The 12581-nt window shown below is 63.9% G+C and overlaps 1 protein-coding gene and 1 long non-coding RNA gene across 2 annotated transcripts in view; both read left to right on the forward strand.

Moving 5' to 3' along the window:
- The window catches only part of LOC147573235 (putative serine protease 29), a 280540-nt gene that overhangs the window by 165124 nt on the left and 102835 nt on the right, over positions 1-12581 (forward strand). The gene's annotated exons all lie outside the window — the stretch shown is intronic.
- On the forward strand, positions 6586-8725 carry LOC147573241 (uncharacterized). The gene is made up of 2 exons (XR_015245331.1): positions 6586-8315; positions 8644-8725. It is a non-coding gene; the product is annotated as an uncharacterized LOC147573241 (long non-coding RNA).

Below are 12581 nucleotides of genomic sequence, written 5' to 3' on the forward strand. Positions count from 1 at the left end.
CTTGGCCAAGACCCGGGATGCCGGGGCTCCCTTCTTCCCGGGACCCCTAGACGTTGGGCCGGCTCTTCCTGCCGCCTTCCCACAGCTCAGTCTGCCTGGCCGCCGCCTCCCCTGGTGCGGACGGCAGACCACCCCCCCCCCCCCCACCTCGGACCCGGCCCGCGCCCCCTGAGACCTGCTGCCCCGCTTCGGCTTCCCACCCTCACCGTCCCGCCAGTCTCCAGCCGATCCCTCCCCGGCCGCGCCGCCCACCCTCCGCCAGCCTCGGGGCGAGCTGGGCTGCGCGTCCACCGCGGGGGGTCGGGCCGAGTCTCCCTTGCGCCCCGACCCCGGCACACCGGGTCCAGAGGCCGGAGGGTGGCAAGGGTCGGGGAGCCGGGGAGCGGGAGGGGGTGGAGCGGCGGAGACTGGGTGGGTGGGGGGGCGGACGACGGGCAGGGGGAGGCCCCCAGGGCGGCGGCCGGTGAGCCCCGGGGGAAGGAACACAGGTGAGGCAGGAGCGCAGAAGGCGGCGCAGGCGGGGGCGCGCGGCAGGACCCCCGACCAGGGCCGCGCGGGGCTTCGCGCAGGGTAGTGAGACCCCCCCCCCCAAAGGACAACAGGGATCCGCGCGGGGCCCCGGCGAGGTGCGGGGGGCAGGGGCGCGCGGCACTCACCGGGCGGCGGGGAGCCGAGTGCCCGCGCTGCGCTCTCTCCGGGCTCGGCGCTCTGGGCTCGGTTCGCGGCGGGGGGCGGGGCGAGCGCGGGGGGCGGGGCGGGGCGGGCCCTGGTCCCCGCGGTCCCCCCCCCTCCCCTCCAGGCGGTCTGCGGCACCGGCCCGGTCGGGCCCCAGAACCGCGACGCCCCCGCCTCAGTCTCTAACGTCCGCTCTGGCAGGAAAGCCCAGCCCGGGGGTCCCCCCTCCCCGCCGCAGCGCGCTCCTCAAAGTCGACGGATCGGAAGCCGTCCTCACTCGGAGAAGCTGGACGCCTGGGTCTGGCGGCGGAGGCCACTAACCCCGGGCGCGGGGCCCAGCTGGCCGAGCGGTTTGGGGATCCCCGTTCACTCTGGAGGCTGTCCCCTTGGCCGGGATCACAGCCACCTGATCCAAACACAGGTGCAGGGTCTCACACCTGCGCTCTGGGACTCGGCAGGGCTGCGGGCCTGGGAAGCTGCATTCTGGCAAGGTTCCAGGCGCGGCGGCTGCGGGGCGGGGCGGGGCGGGGTGGGGTGGGGCGGTCGGGGCCCCCGTTTGAGCTGATTGTAACCGGTAGTGTTGGGCGCCGTGCTCTGCTGGGCACGGGGCGCTGGGTGGGTGTCCATTCCCCACACCAAGGAGCAGCCTCCAGAGTCCTTACCCTGGACTTATGGGGGGGGGGGGGTGGCAGCCACTGGCTGGAAGGACTGAGGTGCCTCCAGATGGCGGAACCCTAAGACGCCCGGATCCTCGCCCTTGACATACGGCGTGCTGATAGGTGGGGACCGCAGCAAGTTACCCTGTATTTCTTTCCTCCCCCTCTCCCTCTACCCTCCTCCCCCTCCTTCTTCCTCTCCCCCTCCCTCTACCCCCTCCTCTCCTACCCTTCTCCTCCTCTCCTCCTCTCTCCTCCCCCCTCCTCCTTCTCCTCCTCCCCCTCCTCCCCTTCCTCCTCCCCCTCCTCCTCCCCCTCCCCCTACCGTCTTCCCCCTCCTTCTCCCCCTCCCCCTCCCTCTACCCCTCTCCTCCTCCTCCCCTTCCCTCCTCCCCCTACCCTTCTCCTCCTCCCCTCCTCTCCCTCCTCCTCCCTCCCCTCCTCCCCCTTCTCCTCCTCCTCCTCCCCCTCTTCTGTTCCCTCTGCCCCTTCCCCCTCCTCCTTCTCTTTCTCCTTCTCCTTCTTTGAGAGAGAGAGAGAAGGACGACGGTAGAGGGAGAGAGAGAGAGAGAGAGAGAGACAGAGAGAGTCTTAAGCAGGCTCCACACCCCGTGCAGAGCCCAGCGTGGGGCTGGATCTCGGGACCGTGAGACTGTGACCAGGCCAAGATCAACAGTTGGATGTTGAGCCGACTGAGCCGCCCAGGCGCCCCAAGGTACTTTCTTCTTTATGCTTTTCTGAGATGTTTCATTTTGTACAAGAAATGTGGGTTATGTTTTTAATCTAGAAAAGGCACTTACGGAACCAGGGGGTCCAGCTTGGGGCACGTGCCTGTCTCCATGCAGGCTCCACGTGGGGGGCGCTGGGCTGCTCCCTGGGGCACATAGTAGCCCCTCCCCAGCCAGACCCAGGCCCCTTGTTCAAAAGGTGGCCCAGCCCCCGTCCCCCACCCCAGGCTGGGTCCTTGCAGTCCTTCAGCTCCCCAAGGGGGCCGCATAGACCTCACCCCTGTGGTGGTAAATCTGGACACCCCCTGCCAAGGAAACATGGAGCCCCGGAGAGGAAACTGTTCCGTCCCCCACAGTCCCCACCGGCCCGCAAGGAGGCTGCCGTTTTTCGGATGTCCCGCAGGGAGCCGTAGCCGCAGGAGGTCAAGGGGTCCTGGCCCCTCGGGAGGGCCCGATGGCTGCACCGAGCCTGCGGTTCGGATGTCCCCCTGGACCGTAGGCGGGCTGAGCTAGGGCCAGGCTGCGTGTCCTCCTTGGCTTGCCAGCCAGGAAGGCGGACCACATGAGCACCTGCGTGTGGGCTGTCGCGAGCTCAGCAGATGCGCGCAAACTCTCTGGAATCGATCGGGTGGAAGACACGTAGTTCTCGGCGCTCCCCGGCCCGGCCTGCGCCGGACGATGCAGATTCGCTCTGGACAAAACAGGAGGGGCCTATTCCGTGAGCGCCAGAGTGGCCCGGAGAGGTATTTAACGGGGGTGCTTTTAAATCATTGTAAGTACTGTGTGGAAAGAAGCAGGTGCCGAGGAAGAGACAGTCGTGGGGACAGAAAGGCTGGGACAGGCTCTATAAGGAGACAGCTGACTCCAGTGAGGCCAGGAACAGACTAGACAGAGGGAACAGCAGATGCAAAGGCTCTGCGGCAGGAGTGAACTTGGCATGTTCTTGTGACTGGACGGGTGACAATGGGACCAGTGGCGGGAAAGGGGCCAAAATGGTAGGGCCGGGCCACCGCGAGGGGCGTGATCTGACAGTGAGAGTGACCAGAAGGGGGGTGCTGGGGTCTGAGCACGGTGGGGACCTCTGGGTCTGTGTCTTGAGGACATAGAGGCCACTACAGCCTGAGTGGTCAGCTCTGTCCTCCACAGGCACAGAGCTCGGGTGTCTCCGGGTCACAGCCTGTGGAGGAGGTGACAGTGCCCTGGGGGGTATGATTATGGCCCACGTCCCGTGAGCTCTGGCTGTTAGGGCTCATGCCTTCTTGCCCCACTCAGGGCCGGTTGTCTGCACAATCCCTGGGCTTCGTTCTGGGACCTGCCATGCCTTAGGCCGGGGCCGGGCTCTGGGTGGACATTGGCATCGGAGGCCGGGTCCCGGGCCCCTCCCCCCGACCCGAATCTGCCCCGTGTGAACCCTGGCCTTTCCACCCTCTCTGGAGATCCCTGGCCATGCCTTGCCCAGTCCACAGCTGTGGCTTCTCTATGCGGATCCCCCGAGAACCTCTCCAAGCCCCCCAGACTCCTTCCCCACCACCTCCATCTGCCTCGCCCCTTCCTTCAGCCTCTTTTGACACCCTTGTGGTTCACACCTCAGCCATGGGCTGTACCCAGCTCCTGCTGGCCAGAGGCCCCCAAAGTTCTGGGGTTCCCCAAGCAGCTTCCTCGATCTCAGTGTCCCGAGGGCGCAGGGTCCCGTGTGGGAGTCAGCGTCTGGCACACAAGGGGGACACAGCCTTGTGGGTGGGTGGGTGCTTGGTTACAGCCCAGCATCAGGCTGGGACCCCTGCGACACCCTCCCAACTGGGTGGCCTCACCTGGCGGCTGCCAGGGGCTCCGATGGGAAAGGAGGTGTCCAGAGAGGTGGCCTGTCCGCCTTCCCCCTCCCCGTTGCCCCATGCTCCTGGCATGAGTCCCCAGGAGCAGCAAGTGTGGGGACATCTGGGTACACTCTGCAGAGGTCAGGCCAGCACCAAAGAGAAGGCTGAGGATTAGTGGCGGCTGGGAGCCATGGCAACAGGACAACGGCCCAGTGGTCTCCCCAGGGACGGCCCCCAGACCCCTTGAGTAGGGACCCCCATCCTAGCGGCGAGCTCTGCCGTGGCCTGCGCCCTTCCCCTTTCTAGAGGCTGAGGCCTGTCCCCCCGCCCAGGACACGAGCGCACCTCTCTGACCATCCCAGCCACTCCGGCCCCCACCGGTGCTGAGGCTCCTAGTGATTATTCAAAAGCCATGGAGGCTGACTCCGGTTCACCTGGAAACACCCCGGAGGCCCCCATCTGTGTCCCCAGAAAAGTCCCCAAGCCGGGGCAGGCCCTGGGGAGGTTGATGTGAGGCATTCACTGTCCTCGGGCCAAGCTGGCCCCCCTCTACTCGTTGAGGCCACGCTGTGTCCACCCCCCAATCTTTTTCCTAGCTGTATCCCTGCCCAGCACAGCCCGTCTCCTTTTCTCCAGGTAATTAGCCTGTCTGTTCCAGTGCCCCTTCCTCCAGGAAGCCCTCCTGGCTGCTGCACACTGGTTCTTCGCCACTCTGCCACCTGGTGGTCCCAGACCGCAGCCCCTCGGTGATGTTTGTCCTGGTTACAGAGGTTGTGAGTGTTGGTGACGGATTGTCTCTGCCCCCCACCCGGCGGACGCGGCTGTGGGCTCACGGGAGGCCCTGGGCTTTCTGCAGGGGCCTGAGGTTGGGCCCTTCCTGGCCGTGGCCTCGGGCTTCAGTGGGCACTCTGTGGCGATGCACCCTCAGTGCAGCTTCCCGGGCTGCCCCAGCCCTCAGAATGGCAGGCTTCACCCCGTGGGCGCTAACTGGGCATGACGCTGTCGTGGGTGAGCGGGGAGCAGAGACCCGGCCCCGGGTGAAGGGCCACCAGCCCGGTCAGCGCAGGGGAAGAGAAAGATGAGGTACTGGGGTGACTTGGCACCCTGCGCTGCAGAGAAGCCCCCTGCACCCCCAGGGCATTTCCGGGACCCCCCCGGCCCCCCCTCCCCACCGAGACAGCTCTTCCCTCAGGAGGCGGCTGCGTTTACGGGTGAGGCCCCAGGCCCGCCCCAGGCACCCCGGAGGCAAGATGGTCGGAGCCCCTGGGCCAGACTCCCCAGACGCAGGGCACATGCCAGGGCCTGTGAATGAAGAGAGAGGGGCCAGACACCAGGTGGGGATCTGTCTGCACCCGGCGTGGCCCACCTGGGACCCTCCTCGCCTTAGATGCTGGGTCCCCAGATGATAAGCTCCGGGGAGGAGCCTCTCAGGGTGACCCAGCGGCCCCACTCCTGCCAAAGACTCCCCAGAAGGCCGGACTGGTCCCCGCCCCACCTCCCCCCACCAAGCTGTGCAGGGTGGCCGGGCCAAGGCTTCCCTGGGATGTGGGCTTAACCCCTGGCAGGGTGGGGCAGGCGGCTAAGGCCCATCTTGCGGATGATGTGGCCGTTCGGGGCCGCCTGTGTGCATGACACAAGGTCCTGGGGCAGGGCCGGGACTGGCGCCGGGCTGTGTGGCATTAGGTACAGCCGTGGGCGCTGACTTGGCGGCGGGGAGGGAAGGCGGCCACGAGAGGGAGGAGGAAGGCGGTGAGCTTCCAAAATTAGCCACGACACGAAGCGGGGATTATCACGCCCCGCTCACCGATGGGTCTTTGGGGACAAGCGGCCAAACACGGCTGTCCTGGGCACAGACAATGAACAGAGACGTTCTGCCTTTTCCTGAGGGCACCTGGGTACCGGGCAGAGCCAGCGCCCAGCCCTGCCCGGTGGCAAAGGCCACAGCCTTCTCTGCAGACGGGCCAAGGGGGTGCAGGGAGCTGGAGCGCGGGTGACCAGGCAACAAGGAGAGGGACAGACAGCACACCCCATCTGGGGAAGAGGCCAAGGGGTGCCACGGCTCCAGAACATCGCCCGCGGCAGGGCGAGCGGTGGCTCTTCCCCCCAACATAGAGCAGCCTGCACTAGGGTCAGGGTGGGTCTTAAGGCCCCCGGAGTGGGTTGGTGGGTTTGGGCTAGTGTCCCCCACCACCACCCTGAGCCCCCAGGCTCCGGGAACAGGAAATGCCCCGAGGAGACGGCTGGAGGGCAAGGTCAGGCAGCCGGTCGCCAGGGTATGGGCTGGGGGGCGGCCGGCTGGGGACTGCGTTCAGACACACACGATAAGAGAGCTCTGACGAAACAACCGGCCCAGACCGCAGCCTCGTGCACGCCGGGTCCCTCCCCCTGACAGCCAACGGGAACAGGTGCAGGCCAGCCACGCGGTAAAGACAGAGCCACGGGTGTGTGCCGCCCACGGAGGACACGGGGGCGGCCAGGTGATGCCACTCACCAGTGAGTGCTCGCAATTAGGGTCGTTAACTCCTCCTTGTTGAGCAACATTAAAGTAACCAAGTAAAGACCCCACTCCCGGACGGCGGCTTTGACCGAATCCCGGCGAGAAGTCAGCCCTGTGTCTGGGACAGGCAGGATGGCCGGCGTCTGGAGCGGGGACGACCCGCCCCTTCTCTGCGAGGGGCTGCGGTTGGTCTCCGTCCCCACTCAGAGCCCCTTGAGTGGCCTCGGTCCCTACCCTGTCCTTGAGGACACCCGTGGAGCCTCCCGGAGGCAGCGGTGACATAATCAGCCCGGCAGACAGCCCGAATGACCTGGTGGCACTTGGAGGGGCAGCGATGAGCTGTAAGTTCTGGATCTCAGGCAGGGATGACAATCAGCTGGCCTTGGCCCTTGGGAGGGGCCCCGGGGAGGGCAAGGCCTGGAGGGGACCGGATGCCCGGATGGAACCCTGCGGGCGGGACCCCTACAGCCACACCTCCCCCCGGGCCAGCCCGAGCCCGGAACCAGCCCCTCGTCATTTTTTTTTTTTAAATAGTGTATGTTAATATGGACTTTATATTTTAGGGCAGGTTTAGGGTTACAGAAAATGGAGCACTGTTTCCCTATACTTCTGTCCCCCCACACACAGAATTTCTTCTATATGAAGTCTCGCATTGTTGTGATACATTTGTTACGATCGACGTTACAATGATACTATTGACCCATTATTTTTTACGTTTTTAATGTTCGTTTTTGAGAGCGGGGGAGGGGCGGAGAGCGACGGAGACACAGAGTGCGAAGCAAGCTGTCAGCCCAGCGCCCGATGCGGGGCTCGAACTCGTGACCACGAGATCATGAGCCGAGCCGAAGTCGGGACGCTTGACCGACTGAGCTGTCCAGGCGCCCCTGTTGACACGTTACTATTAGCTGACACCCATTTTTGGTGTTGGACACTGTGGGTTTGGATGAATGGACGATGACCGGTTTCCGCCATTGCAGTGTCACAGAGTAGTGTCACTGTCCTGCCTATTCAGCCTCTCCTCTCCCCCAGCCCCCGATAACTGCGTTTTGTTTTTTTTAACACAGTTCTGCCTTTTCCAGAATGTCATGTAGTTGGACCCCTACAGTGTAGCCTTTTCTCGCCGGCGTCTTTCACTTGGTAACACGCATTTGAGCTTCCTGTGTGGCTTCCCGTGGCTTGATGGAGCATTTCTTTTTAGCTGAACACTATTCCATTGTGGGGACCGACCACAGTTAGCGTACCCGTCGCCTGCTGAAGGACGTCGTGGTTGCTCCCAGACCCCTGCCTTTCTGCGGGCGGGCAGTACTCGAACAGTGCCCTCCCTGCCCCCTTGGCCCATGCCTGCCAGGGGGCCACCCCTCGGAACTACAACGTCTCCAGGCTGTCCTGGGCCCCTGTCACCCTTACCCCGGCCTGGCACCGGGCAGGTCTACTCCAAGGTCTCAGCTAGTGTCAACTGGCCACAGGGGTCTTGCCCAAAGATGGCAGGCCTGGCACCCAGAGGGCAAATATGTCCACACTCTGGCTGGTAGACCCCGGCCACCTCCTCCAGGAAGCCCTGCTCCTCAGAGTTCTGTTGTTAAAGTTTCCCCCCAAATTCATGTCCACCCAGAACCTCACAATGTGACCTTATTTGTAAATAGGGTCTCTGTATATGTAATTAGGGACATATTTGGAGACGAGGCCATCCTGCATTATAAGTGCCCTGGATCCAATGACAAGTGTCCTTAGAAGAAGAGGAGAGACACAGACACAGAGGAGAAGCCACATGAAAACGGAGGCGGAGACTGGAGCCCCCAGAAGCTGGAAGAGGCAGGAGGGAGCCTCCCCTCGAGCCCCTCGGGGTGAAGGGCTTGGCCCTGCCCCCCTGGATCTCTGACTTTGGGTCTCCAGACTGTGAGCGGCTGGGTTTCTGTTCCCTGAGCCACCAGTTTGTGATAAGGTGGTAAGATGGCCCCAGGGCAGGAAACCGGGCTCAACCCTCCCTCCCTCCCTCCCTCCTTCTCTGCCTGTTGGCCTGGCACTCCTCATGTGGGCTAATCCCCTGTGCCTTCCCTGGGCTCCGGTCTCCCGTCCCGACTGCCTGCCTTGTGCCCCGTGGCCCCAGCTCCCGGGTAGAAGGAAGAGTTGCCTGCTGAGGGGCACTGCCTCATCCTGTCCCCATGCGCCTGGCACACACGCTGTGGCCACAGGACATTTTCAGTTTCCACAGTCCTTGTGTTTTGATGTTGACACACTCGAGGCCCATCCAAGTCACTTGATTTCCCACTCAGAGGCGAATCAAAAGGAACACATCTCCTCTGATTTGTTCACACCAGTCAACTTTTGCATCAATGAAAAAGCCCATTCTGCTCATCCGATGCCAACGGAATGCGATCTTTTCTAAGATGTCAGGATTCAGTGACTCATTCCCTTATTTCATCCCATTTACGTCTGAGAGTCAAACGGCATCTGGAGACAGAATTCCTCATTAGAGAACAAGTCATTAAGAAGTCAGCATGGAGGGGCGCCTGGGTGGCGCAGTCGGTTGGGCGTCCGACTTCAGCCAGGTCACGATCTCGCGGTCCGTGAGTTCGAGCCCCGCGTCAGGCTCTGGGCTGATGGCTCGGAGCCTGGAGCCTGTTTCCGATTCTGTGTCTCCCTCTCTCTCTGCCCCTCCCCCGCTCATGCTCTGTCTCTCTCTGTCCCAAAAATAAATAAATACATTGAGAGAAGAAGTCAGCATGGAAACACAGACCCGAGCACTGCCTCACCTCGGTGGCAAAGCTTGGGGCCTGGCTCTCCTCCACGTCCAGGCAGCAGAGGCCCGCTAAGTGGGGGTCCCTGAGCTCCAGCCCATGGCTGCCCTTTGAGAACACAGGCCCAGCAAAAACACTTCTGATTTTTCTCAAGACAAAAGCTTTCTACATGCATTGCCTGGCTCACACACGTCGGCAGCAAATGACAGATATCCAGGGCAAGTACGGCCACTGGGAGCCCCCCAGCGCCCTGGGGCCTCGAGCTGCCCTGGCAGCTGCCCTGACCCCAGGGTGCCAGCCACCCCTCCGGGCCAGCTGGCCCTCCAAACATGCTGTCCCCCCTGGACGTGCTGTCCCCACCCCTGCCGGACATGCTATCCCCCTTGGATGTGCTACGCCCCCCAGATGTGCTGGCCTCCCCCCCGCCGGACACGCTATCCTCCCCGGATGTGCTGGTCCCTCCAGGATGTGCTTGTACCCTCCGGACATGCTGGTCCCTCCAGGACATGCTGTTCCCTGCCAGACATGCTGGCCCCCCCACCCCCACTCCGGACGTGCTGGCCCCTCTGGACATGCTGGTCTGATGGTCTGGGCCAGTGGGTGTATCTCTGTGGGCAACACATCACTGCCCAGCAACCTGGTCTCGGGAAGGCCCATGGATGGGTGCAGCTGGGGGGCCCCGGCTTAGCCCTGACCGGGACAGCAGCCACCTCCAAGCCCCAGCTTCCATCTGTAAAGGGGAAAAAATAAACATAATGAGAATTAACAAGAACGATACAAGCTGTGGTGATTAGTTTTCTGGGTCCACTCGGCGAGGCTCCATTTCTTGGTTACTCAGTCACACGCTGGTACAGATGTCGCTGGGAAGGTGTTTGTGATTGCGGCTAACGTCTACCGGCAGGTGGCTTTAAGTACAGGAGACGAGCCTCGTGCTGTGGGCGCATCAGGTGGTTTTAAGTAAAGGAGATGAGCCTCGTGTTGTGGGTGGGTCCCATCTAAGTGGTTGGGGGCTTTAAGAGCCTCAGGTTTCCGGGCGAAGGAGGAATTTCCACCTCAAGAAAGCGCTGCGTCGGATTTCATCCCACGGGCATGCTACCTCGAGACTCGGGCTCACATCGCAGAGACCCGGGACTCCCCCAGGGCACATGACCTCCTTCCCTCAGCCCCCATCTCCAGGCCTGGCGATGGGTGACCTGGCCCGGAGCCTGGAAGGGACCGGCGGTGGGAGAACACCAGGCCGACAGGAGCAGACGCCTGCAGCCAGCGATTTGGGGTGGCTCAGGAACCGGCTCTGGGTCCCGCCAGGCCCGAGTCACCCCCCAGCGCCACGCACCGAGGCTGCAGCCTCTCCAGGGGTGACTAATGTTTAGCCAGATTCACCAGGAGCCCAAGCAGTGACCAGAGGCCCCAGCTGCCTGGTATGCCCCTGGTGGCTGGAGTGGGGGGTGGGGAGCATCGGCTGGGTGGCCCCCCCGAGCTTCACGAGGAGACACGGTAGGACTAGGCTCGTGCCTGCTCTCCCTGTAGGGACCCCCTCTCCGTGTGTCTGTGTCCAGGGCTCCGTCTTCCTATGGGAGCACTAGTTACTGGTTCAGGGCCCCCCCCGATCCAAGATGACCCTGATTCACCTTGAAAGCATCTCCAAAGAGCTTACGTACCCTCAGTTACAGGGGAGAGGACTTAGACGGATCTTCTGGGGACACAGTTTAATGCCTCCCACCAGTCTCTGAGGACCAGAGTGCGAGTCGCTGGCTGCAGCGACCCCTGGGCTAGGCTGCCCCTCGGCAAGCTTCTCCTTGGGGCTTAGGGCTGCTCCCTATGGGGCAGCGCCTGGGGTTGGGGAAACTAGCCCGCCTCCCAGTAGAGATAAAGCCCCGGGGAGGGGCCCCACCCTCCCCCACCAGCCAGGCTGCTGGACTCCCTGGGGAATGGCTCGAAGGGTGCCCCCAGGAGGAGGGGATACCTGAGATGTCCTCACCCGGCAAGAGCCAAGCCCTGGGCTGGTGCTGGAGTGACTGGGTGTCGACTCCTGGCCTCAGTGGGTACTGGGAGGGCTCCTCTGATCCTGAGGATCCTGCGGATCCTGATCCGCAGTCAGTTCTCCCAGAATTCCCCGGGGAACCCTGATGGATGGGGGGGGGGGGCAGTGGTGGTGGTCAGGGTTTCTGTCACGAGGAGTAGCCAGCAGCTGGAGTGGGGCTCCCGGGCAGGCCTGTGAACTACCCTCCAGGCTCCGTCTGGACAGGGCAGGATGAAGGGGGCCTCCAGAGTCAGCAGCCAGCTCTCCCTGGGGCTCGGCCTTGACCCCTTCCTGCTTCGCAGCAGGCATTTGAGGGGTGGGGGTGGGCCAAGATGCAGGAGCCAAGGTTGGAGGGGGGCTCCGTGTCCACAGGAAGTGTTCAAAGCTATGCAGACCTCCCCTCCCTGTGCGGTCAGAATATTAAGCTAAGGTGGTGATAATTGGCTGAAAAGCAAATTAAGGCCTCAAGGACAAATTAGAGGCTCTCACCATTGCTGCAGGGGGAAGGGGGGGTGATGGCACTGTGAAGGGGGGCAGAGGCAGAGACACAAGGGTCAAACCCCCCACCTGACACAGTTCCCTCCGTCTGTCCTGGACCCCCTGCTGTGGGTGATGCCCCACCTCTCCCCTTCCTCCCCCCACCTCGATCCTGCCCACTCCCACCAGGCCCTTGAAGGGACAGCTTGGAAGGCGGAGCGGAAGGCACAGCCACAGGAAACACCGGACCCGCTTCCCCTCCCCTGGGGTTTCTGGGAGGGCGCAGACCCCAGTCTACCCTCCCCCAGGGGAACTGCCGCCCCTGCTGGCAGTCTGGAGGTGTCAGAGCCAGGGTCTGATGTCCGCACCGCCGGGTCCCCAGGCAGGGGCTGCCCAGTAGCTGTGCCCACTCCTCTCCTTAGGCCGTGTCCCATCTCTCCCCTGCTAGGCCCAGACCCGGAGAGACACTGGAAGCCCTGCACACTCGGCCCCCAGCCAGCTGGTCTCCGAGTCAGAGGAGGCCTCGACATGGGCCGGCCTCTGGCACCATCTGCTGGTCACAGCGGGAGGCAGGCCGCCCCCAGCCATAGGGCCCCCCTAACCGCGGGCGAGGGTGGGAAGGACGAGAGCTCCGGGCTGGAGTCCCTAGGCCCCGCCCACGGCCCCACCCCGAGCACAACCCTGGGCGTCACGACCCTGCCTACAGCCTCCGGCCCCGCCCGCGGCCCCGCCCCGAGGACAACCCCTGGCCTCACGACACTGCCCACAGCCTCCAGCCCTGCCCACGGCTCGGCCCCGGGCACAACCCTCCCCCACCCCCCCCCCCCCAGCCCGAATCACGGCCCTGCCCACAGCCTGCGGCCCCGCCCATGGCCCCGCCCCGAGCACAACGCTGGGCATCCCGACCCTGCCCACAGCCTCCAGCCCTGCCCACGGTTCGGCCCAGGGCACAACCACACCCCCGCCCGAATCACGG

This window comes from Puma concolor, chromosome E3 (genome assembly GCF_028749965.1).
Source record: "Puma concolor isolate L17-30 chromosome E3, mPumCon1.1.hap2, whole genome shotgun sequence".
Lineage (NCBI taxonomy): Eukaryota > Metazoa > Chordata > Mammalia > Carnivora > Felidae > Puma > Puma concolor.